A 22,374-nucleotide genomic window follows, 5' to 3' on the forward strand; every position below is an offset into this window, starting at 1 on the left:
TTCTGAATGAAAACTGAGTGAAAGGCATTAAAATGTTGAGGTTTATGATGCTCAAGACACATAAGCATAAAATGATTTGCTAGGTGAAAGAAGACCAAGGTCCATCTAGTTCGCTTTCCACCATCCTGGCAGTCGCTTGACATGTCATGTCCCAAAGTATAGACTGTATCCCAAGATATTTTTCAGCAGAAATTTATTTAATTTGTTCTTGAAACAAATACTTGATAATGCAAAGTGGAATACACTCTCCTTTTACTAAATAATAATCTTTGAAATGTCTCAAAGCACTTCATAAGATTTAGTGTAAGCTACAGTGACTGTTTTGGTAGATGAAAGCAGCAGCCAATTTGTGTACCACAAACAGCTATGAAACCGTGGAGGATGATCAATTTTATGTGGACTCTGGGAGAAACTCCTTTCTCTTGTTTGAAAAGTGTCATGGCATCTTTAAAGTCCAGCTAAACAGGCTCTCATCCAAAGGTATTTGCTAAAAAGTAATTTTAGTCATTAGTAATTTAAAAACAACACTGTGTTGGTACTAATGTAACTTGTGGTTAAAGGCAAGGAGGTTATTTGAATAGTTATTTGAAGCTAGATTGAAATGAGGGAAGGTGTTTAGTGGTGTGCCTCAGGGGCCTCCAGGGAATTTTTCTGTTCCTGGTTAATACAGTACAAATGACTTGAATTCGCAGACTCTGTGCAATGTAATTACATTTGGAACATCTGTATAGCTCTTTATGCTCTCAATATGTGGGAATCACATGTTTCTCCCACCAGCTGAGTAATTACAAGCCTCACATTTATGGAATGGATTTGTTATTAATAATAATTAATCCTTGTATAGTGCCCTTCATACCAGGAAGTTTCAAAGTACTTCCCACGATATACAAACTGTTTTAATTTATTTTGTAGACGAAGCAGGGCAGCTAATTTTGTACACAGCAATGTTCCACAAACAGCCATTAAATGAATAATTGGTTTTGTTTAGGGATCGTTGGCCAGGACTCACTCTTAAATGAGTGCAAACATATTTGCACTGGCACAGCATTGGCGTTGTGTGTGCAATCTAAGGATACCTTACACCTTCAGGAATCCACAGACAGAACTGCTGCTGCTTCAGGCAATTCAGCTGTTGCTGCTTTATCAAAATTTATGTAATGAGGTGCAAGGTGGAAGAGCGCTGGTTTTGCCTTTTGAACCTGATACTCGTCTCACTGGGATAGGTCTCCACTGGTCCTGGAAAGCTACTAGTTGCACAAATGTTGAAGGCCGTTGTAGCTCAGTGGTGAGAGCTCTCACATCATAAGCGAGTGATCTGGGTTCAATTCTCAGCAGGGCGAAATGTTGGGCAAGTTTCCTTACTCCACACATTTCTGTTTACCCAGCAGGAAGTAGGAACCTGGTTGTTAGTCGATTAGCGGATCACTTTTCCGGGGGTAGTAATTCCTTAAAAAAGATAATAATAATAAATTAGTCACTTCAATCTACAACTGTTTGTGGGACACTGCTGTGCACAATTGGCTGCCCCATTTCTCCCACAAAATATACAGTCAATTCATTTTACTGTATATTCTGTGAAGCGCTTTGAAGGTGTGATAAGGCGCTATATCAAATGCAAGGATTATTATTGTAACCTTTTAGATGGAATGATCAGCTCAAATGTACCGCTCGGCACATTTGCTTTATTTTATATGTTTATTTTATATGTTTAGAATTTTCTTGGTGTCAATCAAAACTTTCGTTGCTAACTAGGAATGCTCAGCTCTATACCATACAGGAATTGTAAGGTGGGCACACAGAATCTCTGACATCAAGTAAACAGTAGTTTGGTTTGACAGTTCACTGGGACGAGACAGAATGTCAATAATGAGGGTGCCCTCTCCAATCTTCAGGTCATCCTTAACTGTGCTCTATGTTGTTTTGGTTCCTGATTTCCCCATTTTTACCCAAAATGTTCAAACTTACAGAACACACTTGATGCAAAGATCTTTCCCACTGTTATGCTTACCATTAAGTTGTACTGCTCTGTTCTAATGAGAGGCAAATGTTCAGTCTCCATCAATACCACAAACAGCTGTGAAACAGTGGAAGATGATCAATTTTATGTGGAGGATTGCTGGTCAGGACACTGGGTGAAACTACAAGCTCTAATTCTCATTCAGAGCAATTGAAGAGGCTTTTCACATCACAGTTTCAATGTCCACTGACCCTTCTCTACCAAATATCTGCCCCCCCAAAACAAAAAAGCTCACATTATTTAAAGATGAATTTCCAACTTTTTTGTGCTGGTGTAATAAATTAACAAACTGACGAATACAACTCCAATGATCTACGGGGAGGAGGTTTGAGAACCATCTTCTGAATCAATACGTCTAAATTGGAGTTGAAAATGCAGTATTCAGCTGTCTGAATTCACTAATAATCACTATCAACAATAGTAACTGTATCACTAACAGTGCCACAGTGTCATTAATTGTGACTATGTGTCACTGATAATGACTGCTTTACTAATGCAAACTCTTGCCAGTAACTGGAAGTCTGTCATATTGACTTTCAGATGAATGCATTGGGCAATTTGCACATAGCAATCAAAGTCTCATAAACAGTCATGAAGTGAATGACCAATTTTACCTTGAAGGATTGTTGGCCAGGACACTTGGAGAAATTCCACTTTTTTTTAACAGCGTCATATATTCCTGTTACTGCCATGAATTTCTCTTTGTGAATAGCAATTCCTACATTTTCAACACCATGTTAACATGCATAATATCCGTTTGGGATTCACAAGCAATGTTGAAAGTATTTTGGTGAAGAATGCATAGGCACATCATTCCTCCCACCTCCAGAATGCTTCTAAATTGGGAAGCACAATCTCACAATCTGCCTTCAGTATTCAGGAGAGTTCAACCCACATCAGAATCCCACGTTAACCTCAAAGTGCATATGGAGCCTTTGGCAAATTTGAAGCAAATGCGGATTCTAAATCAGGCTCGCTCGCTGACTCTCCACTGAACTGTATGCGTTTCCATGGGAACACTTCAGCCGGACGTTCCCGTAACAAGTCCCCAATGTCTCTGGGAAACTTGTAGAAATTGATTAAAATAACCCAAACCATCATCAGTACAAATGATGTTATTGCATTTTCCACTCGTTAACTAACTCGTGCACTGTCTAAACCCTTTCTCTGATGTCTGAGCTGCCTTACAACTAAAGTGGGGCTGACTTTAATGAAAGGAGAGAGATTGTAATTTCACAAGATCACAAGAAGGGTTTGGATGAAGAAGACCCTTTGGCTCATTTGATCTCATGCTTTCAGAGTATCCACACTACTGTCTTCCCATCATGGTATCAAGCTGTGTTTTTAAATGTCCTAACCTTAACCACCCTTCTTTGCACAACCTGTTCCAGGTATTAAATTATCCCTGGGTAAAGAAATCCTTCATGGTATCTGGCCTAAAATTGCCCTTTGTAACTTTTGTGTGTCAGCTTGGGTCTGTGGTAGCACTGAGTCAGAAGGTTGTGGGTTCAAGCCACATGTTGGCACTTGGAATCACATAGTCTTAGCTGACACTCTAATACAGTGCTGGGGGGTGTTGCATTGTTGAAGGCGCTGTCCTTCACATAAGATGTTAAACCGAGATCCTGTCAGCCTGTTCAGGTGGATGTTAAAGATCCCATGACAAAAGTAGAAAAGGGAAAGGATTTCAATGCCTCTTTAAGTGAGACACTTAAAAAGGCACCAGTGTCAGAGACACCTCCCCAGTGTAACAACAACAAAACTACATCACAAGCCGCTGGACAGTCACTGTTTCGGACCCAAGTTCTGGATGATCTATATCTTATGCAGGGAGGAGTTGGGGAGGTTGACAAGCAAGGAGTTTGCATTGTCAAGCCTGAATATATTGAATGCGTGTATGAGAGTTTTGGCGGCCTGCGGTGTGAGACAGTGGCGGAGCCGGCGACGTTGTGAGGTGGGGGAAGGCAGAGCGGGCCATAGCACAGATGTGGGATAGAAAGGATAGTTGAGTGTTAAACAAGACCCCAAGGTTCCAGACCGGCTTATCAAGGTGGAGTGTGCAACCATGGATGGTGATGCTGTCAGCGCCTGAGGTGAGGAGGAGAGCCAATCAGGAGAGCCTCTGTCTTGTTGACTTTCAACTGAAGAAAGTTGGCTCTCATGCAGGACTTGAGGGTCGATATAGATATTGAAGAGGAGGCGACCAAGGAAGGAGCCCTGAGGAATGCCGCATGAGTTGGTGTGGGCGCTAGAGGAGAAACCGTTTGTGGAAATGAAGTGGTGGCAGTGTGAGAGGTACGATCTGAATCATGAAGGATGAGGGGAAAGGAGAGGCGGTGGATGAGGATAGCGTAGTCAATGGTTTTGAAGCCAGCAGAAAGGTCAAGGAGGACGAGGAGGCAGAGGGAGCCCTGGTCGCAGATGGACAGAATGTAATTTTGTCACTTTGACCAGGGCTATTTCTGTCCTGTGGAAGGCACGAAAACCCGATTGGAGGGGGTTTGTGAAGGGAGTGGCATGAGAGGAAGGAACGAAGCTGGGAAGCAATGACTCATTCCAGGAACTTGGAGAGGAAAGGGAGGTTGGAGATGGGGTGGTAGTTATAGAACAGAAATGGGTCCAGGGAGGGTTTTTTAAGGATAGGAGTGATGGTGGCCATTTTTAAGGGGTAGGAATGGTATCAATGGGCAGGGAGAGGTTTATGATGTCTGTGAGTAGAGGGGCAAGGAGGTGGAACTGGGAGGTAAGGAGAGGGGTAGGGATGGGATGAAGGGAGCAGATGGCCGGTTTCATGTGGGTTATAGTGGTGGTGAGAAAGGAGTTGGAGACAGGTTTGAAGGTGTGGAGGGAGGGATGGGTAGAGGCTGGGGTGTGAGGGAGTGATGGGGAGGGGGAAGTAGATGGAAGGGCAGAGGCAGCTGAGCAGATCCCCTTGACTTTGGAATTGAGGGAGTCCAGCATCGCCTCGCAGTTGGTATTGGCGGTGAGGATGGGTGAGGCATGAGAGGGTGGGCAGTGGAGCCGGTTGGTGATGGAGAAGAGGAGCCTGGGGTTTCCTTGGCCTCCAAGATTGTCTTGGAGTAGAACAACGATTTAGTAGAGGCGAGGGCAGAGCTGTAAGATTTGATAAGGTCCAGCTAGATCTACCGATGGATCATTAAGTTCGATTTAAGCCAGGTGTGTTCAGGAATGGAGATGGCTGGTGTAACATGGTGATTTTCGAGAGTAGGAGACGGTTCGGGAAGTGAGGGGGAGCAAGGGCATCAAGAGCATTTACACAGCTCCTCTGTGGAGCTGTGTAAATGCAACTCTATTTATTAGGTTTTAAACAATCTGTAAATGTCACCTGTTGTCCCACACTACCTACACAACCTCCTTCAACAATCACTCGCTTTCTCTCAGCAAACACTGGGCTCCTTCGTATTCCCTTCCTATTAGCTTCACCAATGGTGGGTGGGCTTTCAGCCATTCTGCCCCCTGGAACTTCTCTGACTTGCTCCCTCCCTACCCTCATTCAATGCCCATCTCATTTCAAAGCAGGCTTCGTTTGGTCATGTTTTCCATTCCCGGCTCTCACGCCCAGCCAGCATTGTTAAGTTCCTTGAGAATAATGACACCCAACTCTATCTCTCTGTCTCCAACCTCGACTCCAGGACCACTGCTGTCCTGAAAGAATGTCTGTCAGACATCAAGTGCTGGATTAAAGCTAACTTTCTACAGTTAAACACCAACAAGACCGAGGCTCGCCTGATTGGCTCCCGTCAGTACCTCTACACCTAAAAGTGTAAATTGTATAGTAACACATAGTGACTTCTACTTAAAAATATAGCATGACTTGATCTAAGCCAGAATTATTGTTGAGAATCGCACTTATCCATTGCAGCACAGACGCAGATCAATTTAATGTGTATTTCAATGTGCAAATGGTGCATTTGTGTGGAGAAAAGCCTGCTGTTGGTGGAGTGGCACGGGCCTGCTATTGCTTGTGCCAGGAATAAAATTGGACATTTGGTATCAAAGAGCGAGCGAGACTGAACTACCTACTTTATTACAGACAGACTTTTGAAATCTGGCAGATTTGTGATTAAAACAAGATGCTCCGAGTTGTGGGGGAAAGCAGTGAATGCCTAATTTATTATTTCTTACACAGAAAGGTGCTGAAATAAAGGTTGTTTGTAATTCAGTGGAAACTTGGGGCATGTTATTTTCCACACATTAGTGAACTTTACATCCAATATCTAGAAATCAGAACATTGTGTTTTGGGCAGAAATCAATGGGTTTGGTTGATTTTCCATTAATCTTACTTGTATTTGGAAATAGAAACTGTTTTGCGCCAATTATCTAAAGCCACCAAATTAACTACTTATTGATTTGCAATCACCTTTAGACACAACACAATTTTCTGCACTGGGCGGTTTTAGGTTGAGTGAAATCAGATTTTAACCCCACATGACCCAAGAAAGCATACTTTGTTTTGCTTTTGCTCAGAAAATTATAGTAAGGATTTAGGATTAAAACATTTCGCTTGATTTAATTTTGGTGATCAGCAGGTGTCTGACCCATGCAGAAACCCATCACCAGACTTAAGATTATCCAAACCAGAGTGAATAAGTATCCGAAGAAAAGAGAACTCACTTCTCTTATTGAATTGAGCCATTGGGTCTCCAACATCCATCTGAATAGTACTCTTTGGAACACCATAAGCTATATAGTATGTTGCTGGTCAATTTAAAAGAATTTTATTGAAATGTATCTGTGCAGGGAATATGAGTATGCATAAATAACAAAGAAAAACTAAGGACAACAGTTTGTTTCAAGCTCTCCGAGATGCTTTGTTTTATATTAAATAAAACAAAACAAAGTATACACTGTACATGGAATTACATAGATCTTAACAGCATGGAAACAGACCATTAATTTGACCCAACTAGTTTGTGTTGGTGTTTATACTCTACTTGGGATATCAGTAGATACAATGCTTATATCCCAAATAATGTGGCAGCTTTCAGTACTCAATGTGGTCAGTTTCCTATTCCTAGCTCCCAACCGGTCGATAACTTCTGTTTTGTGTGCTCACAAGCCTGACTCGGTACATTCCGTATATGTGCGCGAGGGGAAGAGAGCGGGACTGGACCTCTGATTGTGTGTGTACCTGGGTAGAGGAGGAAGTAGAGGACACACACGTCAACACATAAGAAGCTCAAGATATCCCTTTCTGAAGGAATCTTACTGTGCAGTCTAACCCTAATGTACGGCCATGCTTCCTGTCTCCTTTCATCCTCGCATCTGCCTTGTTCGTCTTCTGCTTGGCACTCATTGCCAGAGGCTAATATTTAACATCTGAATTTTCATGCAGCAAAATGTTTTGATCCTAAATCTTCAGTATAATTTTCTGAGCAAAAGCAAGCAAAACAAAGTGGGCTTTCGTGGGTCATGTGGGGTTAAATCTGATTTCACTCAACCAACAACAAAATTACATTTGTAAAGCGCCTTTCACGTCGGGAAGACATCCCAAGGCGGGGAACAGTCGGGGATCAAGACCTGAGCATGGGGGGCCGGGTTGGAATGAGGGAGGGCAGAGGGGTAGGACGGCAGCTGAAGGCACGGTCAAAAAGAAGTTCTTGAGTCGTGCCTTGAAGGAGGCGAGGGAGGGAGCAAAGCGAAGGATTTTGGGATGGAGTTCCAAAGGATGGGGGCAGAGAGGCTGAAAGCCCGGCCACCGATGGTATGACAGGTCAGGCGGGAGACCCGGAGCAGGCCGGAGCCTGCTTAGCGGAGGGAGCGGACAGGTTGATAGTGGGTGGGCAGGTCAGAGATGTAAGGTGGGGCAAGACCTCGAAGGTCTTGAAAGTGAGGCTGAGGATTTTGAATTCTATGATCTGAGGGATGGGGAGCCAGTTGAGCTGGGTGGGGGTGATGGGGTCACGGAGCTTAATACAGGAGAGGACATGAGCTATAGGATGTCAGTTGTCCTGGAATCGAGGGTGGAGATAGAGTTGGGTGTCATCCGCGTACATGTGGAAATACACTAGCATTTTGACACACAAAAATGATACCAGACCACCGCCCAGAGCCCGTTACTGGCGCATTTCACCCACAAAATATACAGTCAATTCACTTTACATGCATTCTATGAAGCGCTTTGAGATGTCTCGACGTGATAAGGTGCTGTATCAAATGTAAGGATTAATACCATTCGGCTAGTGTAATTTCATTCCCTTTTGTCTGTTGTTGGTTAGAAAAACTATTACCATAGACTGAAGAAAATTGACTTCATCACAGATTCAGTAGGAGTGCTTGAAACTCTTTGTATGTAGTTAAATGGATTTTCAACGGAATAAAGTCACGGAACATATAGTTTATTGTAATTTAGTTTTACAATTACAACTTTGTGCCATCTGCTGGTTATTCAGAATACTACGGATTTGGTTCATCAAAGTCATCATTGATTGTTCCGTTTCAAATTGCACATGTGTATCCAATCCCTAAACAGCCTGTGATTATACAATTATCAATTGACCAATGAATGAATAAGTATTAAGCTATGGTTTACTGATCTGCAGTAAACCTCACATAAGTTGCATCAGTTGGACCATACATTTGATATGATTTATGCAAAGTTTGAGTTATGTCAAACTTGCAGAGAATATAAGCTCTTGAACGAGACTTGGGCAGATGTACGATTTAGGCAATTGTCTGATTTAGCCACATCAGACTTATGCAGATTTTATTACGAGTTTGATGTCAGCCTGGCTCAGATGGTTGCATTCTTGCTTCTGAGACAGAAGGTTGTCGATTCAAGCTTAGGAATTTGAGCAAGGTTAGGATTCAAGGTTAGGCATTTGAGCTCATTGTCTAACCCTAACTACAGTGCAGTCCTGGGCTAATTCTATGTTGTTGGACATGCTGTCCTTTGAATGAGAATGTTAAGCTGCCATCCTGTCTGTCTGTTCAGGTGGACATTAAATATCTTGTGGCACTGCTCAAAAACAGAAGGGAGTCAGTCTCCCATGGTCAAGACTGACACCAGGAAGTTTTTCTTTACCCAGAGGATAATTTACAACTAAAACAGCTTGCCAGGAAGGGTGGTTGAGGCCGGGACACTGGACTCGTTTAAAAAATTAGCCTGATGCTCTGAAGGAAAGGGTGGGTATTCTGGAAGGATTACATCAAGTGAGCCAAAGGACCTTCTTCATCCAACTGATCTTGTGAAAGGTGGTACACTAGTTTGATATCCACTAGTCTTTGAGTGGGTTTCAGCTAAAAAGCCAGCAATGATCTTAGCCTGGCCATACTGAGGAAGGCTACTGTTCAAATCCACTGGATATTGTGACAACGCAACTACTGTCATATAAACACCCATTTATCAGTAACTGTTTCAAGCTGCTTTATCTTGGGCAGTGTTCAGTGTACATTGTTTGCACATTACAAGGCAAGATTTTTTAAAAAAAGTTGATAGCACGGTAAGGTCGCTGTACTTTTCAACCACCACAACTTGTAGCTGCAGTAACTAAGATGATTCCAATCCCACACACAAAGCAAAACTAATCAGGGGGCCACAAAAGGCAGGGCTTGAAGTAGAATTTTAACAAGCTTGTGGAGCACATCCAGAGTTGGAACTCACCCCCACCCCCTACTTGATATTTTCTTTCTCCCTTTCTCCGTTCTGACTGATTTCTCCGTTGGGCCTCGTAAACGCTTTTATTGCGATTTCACTTATAATCTTTACAAGTGCAGTCCATAGCTATCTGTGCATCTTCATGTGGGGAAATTGCTGGAAATTCACTTATGCACCCTAATGCATGCATTTACTCCAACCCCTCCTCGCCGGTCTCCCCAGCTCCAACATTCAAAAGATCCAGCTCAAACTCTGCCGCCCGCATAATAATAATACTACTAATAATAATCCTTGCATTTCATATAGCGCTTTTCACATCTTCGGGACCTCTCAAAGCGCTTCACAGAATATACTGTAAAGTGAATTGACTGTATATTTTGTGGGCGAAACGTGGTAGCCAATTGTGCACAGCAGTGTCCCACAAACGGTCATGGATTGAAAGTGACCAATTTATTGTTGTTGTTTTTCTTGAGGGATTATTACTAGGCGTGTGGAGTAAGGAAACTTGCCCAAGGTTTCGCCCTGCCTGAAATCGAACCCAGGCCTCTCGCTTGCAAGGCGAGTGCACTAACCAATGAGCTACAGAACTCCACATAATGACCTGACCAAACTCCATACCCGCATCTCACCAGATCTGGCCAGGCTCCACTGGCTTCCTATCACCAAACGAATCATCTTCAAGATCCTCACACTTTTATTCAAATCCATTCACTCCCTGGCGCCTCCCTATCTCTCCAACTTCTTCACTCCCCAATCCACCATCCGACACCTCTGCTCAACTGGCACCGGCCTCCTGCTCGTCCCTCGCACCCTCCGCCCCACCATCGGAGGTCGCGCTTTCAGCCACTACACCGAAAAACTCTGGAAAACTCTCCCTCGATCCCTCCGCCTTGCTCCTCTCTGCCTGAAAACTTTCCTTTTCGACCGTGCTCATGGCTGCCTCCCCTTTCTCCCGGCTTGGAGTCAGGTTCACTGCATGGAGGGCATTATATAAGTACAAGTTGTGGTTGCTGTTATTGATACTGTGCAAACCAGGAGGATCAGATGGGAGGTATGAAGCAGGCCGGTGATTTCTAAGCAAAGGGAACAGCGTCTCAGTAAGTGGAGATACTGGGGCATTTAGCAAACAGGGTGTTGGAAATATTGATCCTGGACCTGATGAAGGCTTGAATTAGGGTCTCGGCAGCCCAGAGGGAAAGGTAGCAGTGGGGGTGGGTGATGTTGCGGAGACTAGAGTGAGTGAGGATACAAGAATCACTATTATGTTTACGATCTTGGGACTATTACTTGGTTATGCTTTTCAGTTGTCATTTTAGAATAGCTCTAATTAAACCCCTTCTCTGATGTTGTTAAAGTCATATTGGCTTATTTTCCTTTTGTCCCTTCTGCTGATTTCATATCTAACTTGTTCAGTCATTTCCTGTGGTTTGAGAGATTGACGGTTTCCTTTACCAATGTATATCATAAGCCACTCCTGCATTCAGTGCTATATTCAGTCTCAATGAAAATATCCCTTGAAACAAACGTGTTGCAATATATCTTGTGTTCCTTTCCCTGAAAGAAATTACAACTTGAGAGATAATTTATGTAGGAGCAGAAGAAAAGACTACTGATGTTAGCTACACAAACCCTACTCCATCTTTAGAAGGCAGCCGACATTCTTCTCAACACCCTTCAAAAAAAATTGTCACTCAATCCGTGACTGTTTGTGGGACACTGCTGTGTGTAATTGGCTGCCATGTTTCGCCCCACAAGATATATAGTCAAATTCACTTTACAGTTTATCCTGTGAAGCGCTTTGAGACTCTTGAAGACATGATAAGTCGCTATATCAAATGCAAGGATTATCATTATTATATTATCTCACGGAATGAAATTTGGGACATTTGATAACAGGATTAATGTGATCACATTGAATCTGTTATGAAATGTTGTAAATATAGCCCCATAGACAACTCCATGCCAGTATCAAGCTGCTCCGCTGCTTATTCTTATGTTTTCCAACCTCCATCCAAATTCTCTTCTCTTCTACATTACCTTAGTCATGTTTGGGGCATTTTGGCATGGGTGCTCTGGCCTCCCCTACTGTGTAGTCTCACCCAGTGTTAACAGTCCTCAGGATGGGGGGGTGGGTAGAGGAGGTCAACGACAACAGCACAGCCAAACCCAAGCCTGACCTAACCTAATCCATTCACCAATGACATTTTCAGAAATCATTTTCAGATAGCAACAGAGCAGCAATGGGAAAACCGAATGACATTTGCGAGCTTCTTAGCTTTGGTTCATGCCCCTGTTGCCAATCCAACTGATATCAGCCTAACTCGTCACAGGCTGGAGATTGACCTTGCTTGTCTCTATGCCTCAGTTGCTGCTTTTGGAAACACTGCTAGTTCTGTCTAGGCTTGTTTCTCTACATTCTCCCACAAAGAGATTTTTTCCTTCTGGTTTTGTTCTTAGGGGACGTATTTCCTAATCATTATGACAAGCGCCATAGAGTCTACAAGTTTCTTTTGTGCAGCACTTGATTCTGGTAGCCGTTAGAGAAATATGGACTTTCTTAGAGTCTCTGCAACTTGCCATTTTGATGGACGAAGGTTTGCTATTATCAAGGTTTGCTCCCAGAGCACGTGTTCCAGCCTGCAGCTTGTGGTGGCCTCAGGATCACCTTTTCCAATTGAAAACATAGGGACTTGTTTTCATAAGGCTTATTGCTTATATAGGTTTTCAATCCTGAGGATGAATGTTGGGAGCTCGCTCTTTTATTACATTTAATTTCAGGCTCCAATATCCCTAGGGCTTTTCAGATTGAAACCCTTTGGATTATTACCCTCCAGCTCTGTTGGAGACCTGAAAATCCATGAATGAATGCAACCCACATGATAATTCCATTCAACTCGTTCATTTTATTTCTCCCTTAAAGGTAGCTCAATGCATTTTTAACTTCTGTTTGTCATTTGGATCATAAGGTCAATTTGGAGGAAGAAGGCCCTTTGGCCCACTCAATCTCATCCTTCCAAGATATCTAATCTACCGTCCTCCCATCATTGCATCAAGCTGTTTTTTTTCTCTAAAAACTGACTTGCAAGTCAAATACTTTCACTGTCTCATCTGGCTAACAATTCTGTCCTACCACCATCCCTCTTGATGACATCATTCGCAGACATGGGGTCACCTTCTACATGTATGCGGATGACACCCAACTTTATCTCTGCCTCCAATCTCAACTTCAGGACTATTGATGTCCTGATAGACTCCCTATCAGACATCAAGGTCCTGGACAAGAGCCAACTTTCTACAGTTGAACGTCAGCAAGACTGAGGCCCTCCTGATTGGCTCGCGCCAGCGCCTCCGCACCGCAGGCACTGGCAGCGTCAGCATCCACAGATGCACATTCCACCTGACCAAGTCAGTCGGGAACCTAGCCATCTTGTTTAACCTTCAACTGTCTCCCACATCTGTGCAATGACCCGCTCTGCTTTCCCCCACCTCCACAACATTGCCCGACTCTGCCACTGCCTCACTCCTCAGGCCCTCATACCTACCTTCATTACATCCAAGCTGGACTATGCCAACGCCTTACTTGTCGGCCTTCCCAATTCTTCCCTCCACAATCTGCAGATCAACCAGAACTCTGCAGCTCGTGTCCTCTCCTGCACAGGTTCCGTGATCCCATCACACCCACCCATGCCTGGCTCCATTGATTTCCCATCCCTCAGAGGATTGAGTTCAAAATCCTCGTCCTGACCTTCAAGGCCCTCCACGGCCTTGCCCCTTCCTATCTCTCTTATCTGCTAACCCCTTATCAACTGTCCGCTCCCTCTGCTCAGCAGGCTCCAGCCTTCTCCATGTTTCCTGCCAGCCCGCCCCACCATCGGCGGTCGAGCCTTCAGCATCTCTGTCCCCAACCTCTGGAACGTCATCGCACATTCCCTTTGCCTCACTCCCTCCCTTGCCTCCTTCAAGGCATGCCTCAAAACTCTCCTCTTCGACCATGCCTTTGGTCACCCTCTCTGCCCTTCACCCTCCCTGATCCCAACTGCCCCTACACCGCTCAGGTCCTAATCCCTAACTGTTCGTGATGTCCTCCCCATGTGAAAGGCTCTTTACAAATTTAATTTTGTATTGTATTTAATCTCTTGTTCTTCTGCTTATCTTTTGCTTCATTGAATTTAATCGGCATTTGTCCAGTTGCAGTCGAGGCCCACAGTTGAAATTCTCTGATCTTTCCCATGCAGTCCAGTCTGTTTCCTCAATACTTGTTGGTTGTTGCTATCTCCACTGGGCAGCCTGAGGTTCCACAGACAATGGTTGCCCTCTGGTATCCTGCTTAAGAGACCAATGTTCGTGTGTGAGCCTTGCCAATGAGTGTCGGCCATTCGACTGCAGAAGAACTGAACCTGACCTCTCCCCCATGTGATAGCCACCTTCTCCCCCCACCCCCAACGCACACACAAACAACCAGTAGAGGCTACTGTAGAGGAAGCAGGAGAAGGAGCCTTATCTGACATTACCCCGGGGGTCAATTTAGCTTTCCTTATGCAGGCCCGGCTGAGAGCAACAAACTCAGCCATGGCCGGGATTCGAATGAGTGAGTTCCTGATCTGTCAGAAGCAACTTTATCCATTAGGCCAGCCTGCCCTTCTGATACTTTTTAAAGTATGTGTTGGTAGTGCCATCCAGTTGCATGTTGTGGAGTGCCTGAAACCCAATGTTACGGTTACACCTCAATTCATTTCTTCCTTGAAGATACACTCAAAGGGTACAATTTAGCCAGATATTCTGTAATAGTGTGATGATTATTAATAATTATGAGAATCGTTATTATTTTCTTTGCGCAATTCCCTTACAAAGAAAATAACAGACCCAATCAACTGAAATATAAGCAAATGTAAGTTTTGAGCCCTTCTGTGTTCCTGTGAGATTTGCTTTTTGGGGGCAAATTCTTGTCTGATCAGGTCATTTCTCCTCTCTCCCTCACTCTTGCACCCATGCTTTTGACTTGCACTTTTTTAAAAAAATGTGGCAGGTACCAAGATTATGTAGACATTCCCAATCGTGCATTGCTGCATAGATTCATCTGGTAGACTTTTAACCTTTTGATCGGGTTAGCTTTTTACTGAACTGTGGTGTGATGGTTGGGAAGGCAGTGTGAGGTGAGATTCCTACTGCCGTCTTTATAATTAGGTGCATCCCTAGAGAGAGAAAGTGCACATTCCATCAATCAATCGATGGGATTTTCATATGCAGTTGGGATGCATGGAAATCTCAGCTTGGTTTGGATGCTCTTAAGCATCGTAATGGCTTTTCATGTGTGTCAGACACCCGGCTGACCCTAAAAATAATTCTTCTGCTGTTCTCCTGCTCTATGATAGCTCCAATTTTTATTAGGTTTTGAATGTATTCACTAGCCTGCCAACAATTTACATGTCTCCTGTTGCTCACCTAGAGGTAACATCAACTTTTAAAAGAGTTTACAGAAATTCAGCTCCAAAACTAAGATTGTAGTTAAAAATTTGCCCAATTTGCTTGATAAGGCTGTATTTAAGAATTTGCTGGGAAATGTTACATTTATAAAGTGAATCTAGAACCAGGTGGAATTTCTTCTAGTTTGTACAAGACTCAAGTGCATAGTATAAACCTGCCTGCAATTCAGCACTAAAAGACTTTAACAGGAATTCTTTAGTTAGAAAGTCTGGAAATGCCAGGAAGTATTGGTGCAGCACCTGACAGATTGTTGTAAGTACATTGGGAGGTAGAGTTGAAATGTAAGTGGTATCGAGGGAGCTTTACATTTAAACTACGCTGATGTGACCTAGACAGCCCTGAAACTAACGCTGATGCTAAAAGTTGAAAATATTCAATTTCCTAGAATTGCATTGCTTAGTTTCATAAATATAAATTCGTGACTCTGCTTTCCATTCTTTTCCGTGGAAAAATCAAATCAAATGGCATATTTAACACATGGACATTTTGCTATAATTACTGGAATTAACTGGATCAGTCAATGCATGTGGCCCTCCTTACTAAAATGATGGAAAATTGTATCACAATACATAAATGTGGTCACAATTGTGGTATTCCTAAATGCATTCCATTCCTTTATGAATTATTACTGGAAATAATTAAGGAGCTGTGTATATTTATGAAGGCTTTGACTTTTACCCTTTGAAGGCTGACCGTGAATTTAATTTGTGCTATAAACTCAAACCTAATGGGAACTGAATCAAAACCCATTTCATGCAGAAATTGAAGATTCAGACCCAGATCCCTGAGGTTAGACTTTCAGCTATCCTTCTGCTTGATCCCTCATTCTAGATGTATTCCATTTTAATACTAATATTACAAATAGGTGCATCAGTTTCTAAGTCCGTGCAAAACAATGAAATCAGTGTCTCTAAAACGAGAGGTGGCAGATACTGCAAACCAAACCAGCAGACGCAACTGTTAATTAATTATTGCAAATCATTTAATAGTTAAATGCTATAACAGCTGGGTTTGTTTGCTTCAATACATGACATCTGCTACAAATCCAGGAATTGCCCGAGCCAGCCACCTACAAGAGTGGAAAACATGTTTTTGTGGGTAAGTATTTCACATTGTCTTTGTCACTCCGTGCATCATGAGGTAGATATGAGCAGAGGATAATTGTGGACCACATGTTGTCGATGGCTCACAGCCCACATCCTAAGGAAATGCTGAAATCCTGAAGTGATTAATGACTAACAATGTAACCGTGCTTATCTTCACTACAAAGTACTTTTTCAAAGAAAGTCCCACATCATGAATATACCCAAGAAGCCAGAATTTAAATAAACAACAGACAAATTGGTATTGTGTTTTACTATACCTCATGACAAGGCTCTAATATGATAGATAAATGGATGGTGATGCATCAATTACATCTGTTAACAGTGCAATTGCCCAATGGAGGAACCCATCACAATGCTTATGAATGTCCAAACCATTCTGAGTTCAATTATATCCATACCACATATATTGGAAGTATGTGCGCATATGTCAACTGGGGGACGGGGCCACGGATGGAGGGAAGGAATTCTTCTTCTATGCTAATCAGTTGTTTTTTAATGGGACTCAAATAAACAGTGTGTGGAGTGAAGAAAGATTATGTAGCCTGTAAAATTCTTATTAAAGGTCATTCAGGAGGATCTTTTTCGGCATTCCACAACTGAACAGGTTCCTGGAAAAGATAACTAGTTCCAGCTGTTATCAAGCTTTTGCGTAAAGAAATAGTTCCTGGTGTCTGCCCTAAAGTTGCCCTTTACAATCCTGACCCTCTCCCCTCTGCTCTTGCTGCCTCCATGTATTGAAAGTTGTTCATCTAACATCCATGTCCAGTTGTCTATTGTACGTCTCTGTTTGAATTTCTCACAAGTGTTGTTCTAGCACTTCAGGTCCTTGTATCTTTAGGGATCATTCCTTTGCAAAGGTTGCTAAATGGACCTTTGGTCATTTTTTTCAACCACCTGAGCCAGGTTGACTATCTTCTCTGTGCAGCACTTCATGAAATGGAAGTGTAACAAGTAGCATTGTCTGTCATGAAAGTATACTTTTAATCTTAGTTGATAGAGCCATCAGAAAATAAGGATTTAAGCACAGCTTTCCTCAAACAAAGACTCGTTTCACCAATCCTGCCATTAGTGAAATTAGTGATAAGGTTTGACAATTCCCATATTTGTCAATTTGCAATCCCTTGTGAGTGCTACGCTGTCACCTTTCCAATGTATATTGCTTATAGTGACATGTAAATCATTTAAAAATAATCCTTGAATTTGATAAAGCATCTTTCACATCAGGAGGACGTCTCAAAGCACTTCCCAGGAATTACTATGAAGTGTAATGACAGTGTATTTTTGTAGGCAAATTCAGCGGCCAATTTTGTGCACAGTAATGTCCCACAAACAGCCATGCAGTGAATGATCAATTTTATCTAGGGAATACCAGGGATACCAGGGGAAATTCCCACTGTTACAATAATAATAATCCTTGCATTTGATACAGTGCCTTATCACATCTTTGAGACGCCTCAAAGTGCTTCAGAGAATATATTGTAAAGTGAATTAACTGGATACTTTGTGGGCAAAACGCGGCAGCCAATTGTGCACAGCATTGTCCCACAAACAGTCGTGGATTGAAGAGACCAATTTATTATCTTTTTTACCGCCGGAAAAGTGATCCGCCAATCAACTAACAAATAGGTTCCTATCTCCTGCTAGGTAAACAACAACAACAACAACAACAAGATTCCATTTATAAAGCGCCTTTCACGTCAGGAGGACGTCCCAAGGCGCTGGAACAGAGGAGTGTAGAGTAAGGAAACTTGCCCAACATTTCGCTCTGCTGAGAATTGAACCCAGGTCTCTCGCTTGATAGGCGAGTGCTCTAACCATTGAGCTATGGAACTCTTGAATAGTGCCAAAGGATCTTTAACATCCACCTGAACAGACAGAGGGGACCTTGATTTAATGTTTCATCTGGAAGACACCGCCTCTGACAATACAGTGTCGGTCAGTTCAAATATCCTCTGTATTTGCATACTGAAACCAACTGGACATGGTGCTATAGTTACTGGAGGAAAAATATTATTCTTTAGTTTTAATACTTCTTAACTTTTCCCTTAATGTACTATACTCGAGTAATAACATTTCAAACTATCCATGTAAACAGAACTTTTCATATCACCTGAGTGATAAAATACACGGCCACTGCACGTTAGATTGGACCTGAAACAGTCCCATTGTCCTACCAACATGAAGGAGCTATACAAACACAAACATTTTTTAAAAATCTTATTGTATTTCTACTGAAGTGTTACACTTCACCGAAGCTGCATTCCATGAGCAGTTAATGGATTCAACTTGTCGTCAATAAAATATCAGGAAAGATATACCAAGTTAAAAAAATGCAGTTAATACTCAAGAATCCAGCACCAGTTTGCTTCTTGGATCATACAGAGGGCAGGGGAAAATTGGCCACTCTGCAGCCTTTATACCTCAATCATTTATTCAATAGCTTTGCGCAAAAATATAATAAATCTTATCATTCAACAAATCACTTCTTCAATGGAAATGATTGCTAAAATCGATTGCTGAATAGCACTCTTAATGAAATGTGACAATTGGTGGACTATATCTTGCCACGAGTGTTTTTATTAAAAAATAGAAATAGTGAATATTTTACAGTGAAACAGAAGGTCTGTAAAATGCAAAGAAATAAGAAGTGATCTTATATATCAGATTTTGAATTAAGTTTTGGAGCGAGCATGCATTTATTCAGAGTTGACCACCAAAGAACTGGCAACTTACAGTTCTATAGTTCACAAGATTGTTTCTCCGCATATTCTTATGTTCACTGACCCATAAACTTCAGTTCACCATTTCTATTTTCAACTCAAATTGCACCAAATGGTTTGTTTTGAACTCTTCCTTCATTCCTCTATCCCTCTGCCTTGTCCCTTCCTTTCCCATCTTCAGATCACGCCTGAAGATCTTCCTCTTCTGCCTACAGTCACATCCCCCCTTTTCCCAGCTCAGTATCACCACTGTCAAGTGCTCTGGGACTCTACCCTGCACGAGGGGCGCTATATATATATATATATATATATCAAGTTGTTGCTAATGTTTTGGTGGCAGAGTACAGAATTGGAATCTTAAATTAAGCTGGTATGATATAAAGTAATCATTGTGTGCTTGAATCATTCAAGAACTAAGTGTTTCGAACAAAAGGAAAAGTTCTTTTCATATAATAAACAAAGTTCCTATTGTGTCAGGCAATGAAGTGAGTTTATCCTGGGAATGAGAAATGAGTGGGTGTCATTCTGTTGTAGGACCAAGGCACACTGTAGCTTCTTCTTTGTTGTGTTAGGTTTGCCTCTACAGATCAAAAGAGATCCGTCTGTCATTGCTATTTGACAGTGCTTGGTTTGAAATATTGAGTCAGAAGGTTGTGGGTTCAAGCACCACATCAGGACTTTGAACTCACAGACTAGGCTGATGCTACAATACAGTGTTGGCAGTGCGACATTGTCAGAGGTGCTGTCCTTTGGATGAAACTGAGGTCCCGTCTGCCAATTCAAGCGGATGTTAAAAATCCAATATCACTATTCTAAAAGAGAAGGGGGTTTCTCCTGGCCAACAAACCACCAGATAAAATCAATCATTCACTTAGTGGCTATTTGTGAGAAATTGCTGAGTGCAAATTACCTGCCACATTTGCCTACAACTACACAGTAAAATTCACAATAAAATCCTATAAAGAGCTTTGAGATGTCTCAATGACAGGATCAGATGGTATATCAAATGCAAGGTTTATTATTAATTAAATTCAATGCATTTAATGATCAATAAATGTAGGCTTGCTGCAAACTATTTTCCTTTTTAGCAATATTTTCATTGTGAATTTGGAGTTACATTTCTTCAGTTTCACGTGATCTGTACTTGGTCCAACAGGGTGTGAAGAAATGCAGGATCACAGCAGGCTCCAGAAAAATTAAACGTGTGGTTGTTTGTTACCACGCACAAAATAAATATCAAGAATTCTTTACAAACTCAGACAATAAACTATAATTTTCAGTTAATATCTCAAGGATGGCCAACTTGGGACCTATGGGTTGACCATCCCTGTCTTAGGGTATGATTTGTAGTCTCTATTCATTTTTCCAAAACCAATCACTTTACCCAGAGGGTAATTGACAGCATGAATGGATTTAATAAATATATATAAATAAATAAAAATACATTAAAAACATTTTTTAAACAATAAATAAATAAAAATAATAAAGTATTAAAAATGTTTTAAGTCAATTCATACTGTCAATATATTATACACTATATTCTGTGAAGTGATTTGAGACATCTCAACAGCATGATAAGGCACTATGTCCAAAAGCAAGTATTATTATTATTTTTAATAAATACTAAACAATTTAAAAAAATAAGAAACAATGACACTATTGGCTTTTAATAATAAAGAATCCTTATATTTGATTGATGCTGTTCTTGTGATGGGGACTTTTACTGAAATGTGTAATGTGTATTTTATACGTGAAAGCCTATTTTGTAGGCAAAGGGTGAGATCAAACGGAATCTTTTCATCCAGTCCTTTCTTACAATTCTCTGTGAAACGCAGTGACTGTATTTTGCAGCTGAAAGTGGCAGCCAATATGCACACAGGAATGTCCACAAACAGCCATGAGGCGATTGACCAATTTACTTGAGGGATTGTTGGCCAGGACACCCTTCTCCTCTTGAATGTCCAAATATGCATTTAAATCCTCTCAGTCAGGACCCCATAGACCCCATGAAATGAGTAAAATGCTGATTAAAACTTCTTCTACTCCATTCTCTTGTTATTTCCTCCATGTCCTGCAGTTCCCCACCACAAACTTGGGTCCACTAGTCTTGGCTCTTACCAAACTGCATCTAATGCTTTCCGGAATTAGGTAAACATAATGGTTCCCTCCAGGGAGAGAGTGTGCATTCCATTCTAACAATCTATCTCTGACATTTCCATGTGTAGGTGGGATGCATGGAAATGTCAGTTTGGTTTGGATACTCTTAAGCACGCACGGTGATGGGTTTCTGCATGTGTCAGACACCCGGCTGACCAAAAAACATATTCCCTTTTGAAATGTTGTGGGACTTGGCTTCAATAGTAACTTGTGGTAAAATATTCCATATTTCCAACAACCTCCATGTAAAAAAAATCTTCTAACTTCCCCCTCTTGTTGATGATTCACTGGTCAGTGGAAATACCCTCAGTTTATTTACCCTTTCAAAACCATTCATCATCCTGAAAACCTCTAAAATTTTCTCTTAACGTCTGTGCTCCAGTCAAAACAATTCAAACTTTTCCACATAACTACAACTTCTCATATCTGGTACATGATATCATCTTAGTGACTAAATGCACAGTCACTATGCATTAAAATAATGCATTTATCTAATATTTCCTACTTTGAAACATTTAGCAAAACGCTTCACAGGAATTTACGACAGTGGGCAAACCCAGCATCCAATTTGCACGTTGCATAGCAATACCTCACAAGCTACTATGAAGTGAACCACCATTGCTATCTGGTGGATTGTTGATCATTTCACTGGGAGTCTCACACTGCAAACCACCGAAACCTTCATACACACCTTCATTACATCGAGGCTCGACTATGCAAACTCACTGCTTGTCGGTCTCCCCAACTCCTCCCTACACAGGCTGCAGATCATCCAGAACTCTGCAGCCCGTGTCCTCTCCTGCTCTAGGCTCCGCGACCCTATCACCCCCATCCTCACCCAACTCCACTGGCTTCCCATCACACAGAGGATACAGTTCAAGATCTTGGTCCTTACCTCAAAGCCCTCCACGGTCTTGCTCCCCCCTATCTCTGCGATCTCCTAACCTGCTACCGTCCTGTTCGCTCCCTCCATTCAGCGGACTCTGGCCTGCTTCACGTCCCCATCTTGCTCACCCCACTATTGGCTGGCGGGCCTTCCGCCACTCTGCCTCCACCCTCTGGAACTCCATCCCACAGACCCATGGTCTTGCCCCCTCCGTTACCCACCTCAAGACCCTCTTCTTCGACTACTTTTGATCTCCCTGCTTCCACCCCTACCCTCCTCCCTCCCCCACCCCTACCCCAGCTCGGGTTCATAACTCTGTCTGTCCAGCGCCTTGGGATGTCCTCCTGACGTGAAAGGTGCTTTACAAATGTAATTTTATTGTTGT

At 42.2% G+C, this 22,374-nt stretch overlaps 1 non-coding gene across 1 annotated transcript; it reads right to left on the reverse strand.

Moving 5' to 3' along the window:
* Nucleotides 1-17,984: 17,984 nt before the first annotated feature.
* On the reverse strand, nt 17,985-18,056 carry trnad-auc. The gene has a single exon. It is a non-coding gene; the product is annotated as a tRNA-Asp (tRNA).
* Between the last annotated feature and the right edge of the window lie 4,318 nt (nt 18,057-22,374).

The sequence above is a fragment of the Callorhinchus milii genome, unplaced genomic scaffold (genome assembly GCF_018977255.1).
Source record: "Callorhinchus milii isolate IMCB2004 unplaced genomic scaffold, IMCB_Cmil_1.0 Scaffold5, whole genome shotgun sequence".
Lineage (NCBI taxonomy): Eukaryota > Metazoa > Chordata > Chondrichthyes > Chimaeriformes > Callorhinchidae > Callorhinchus > Callorhinchus milii.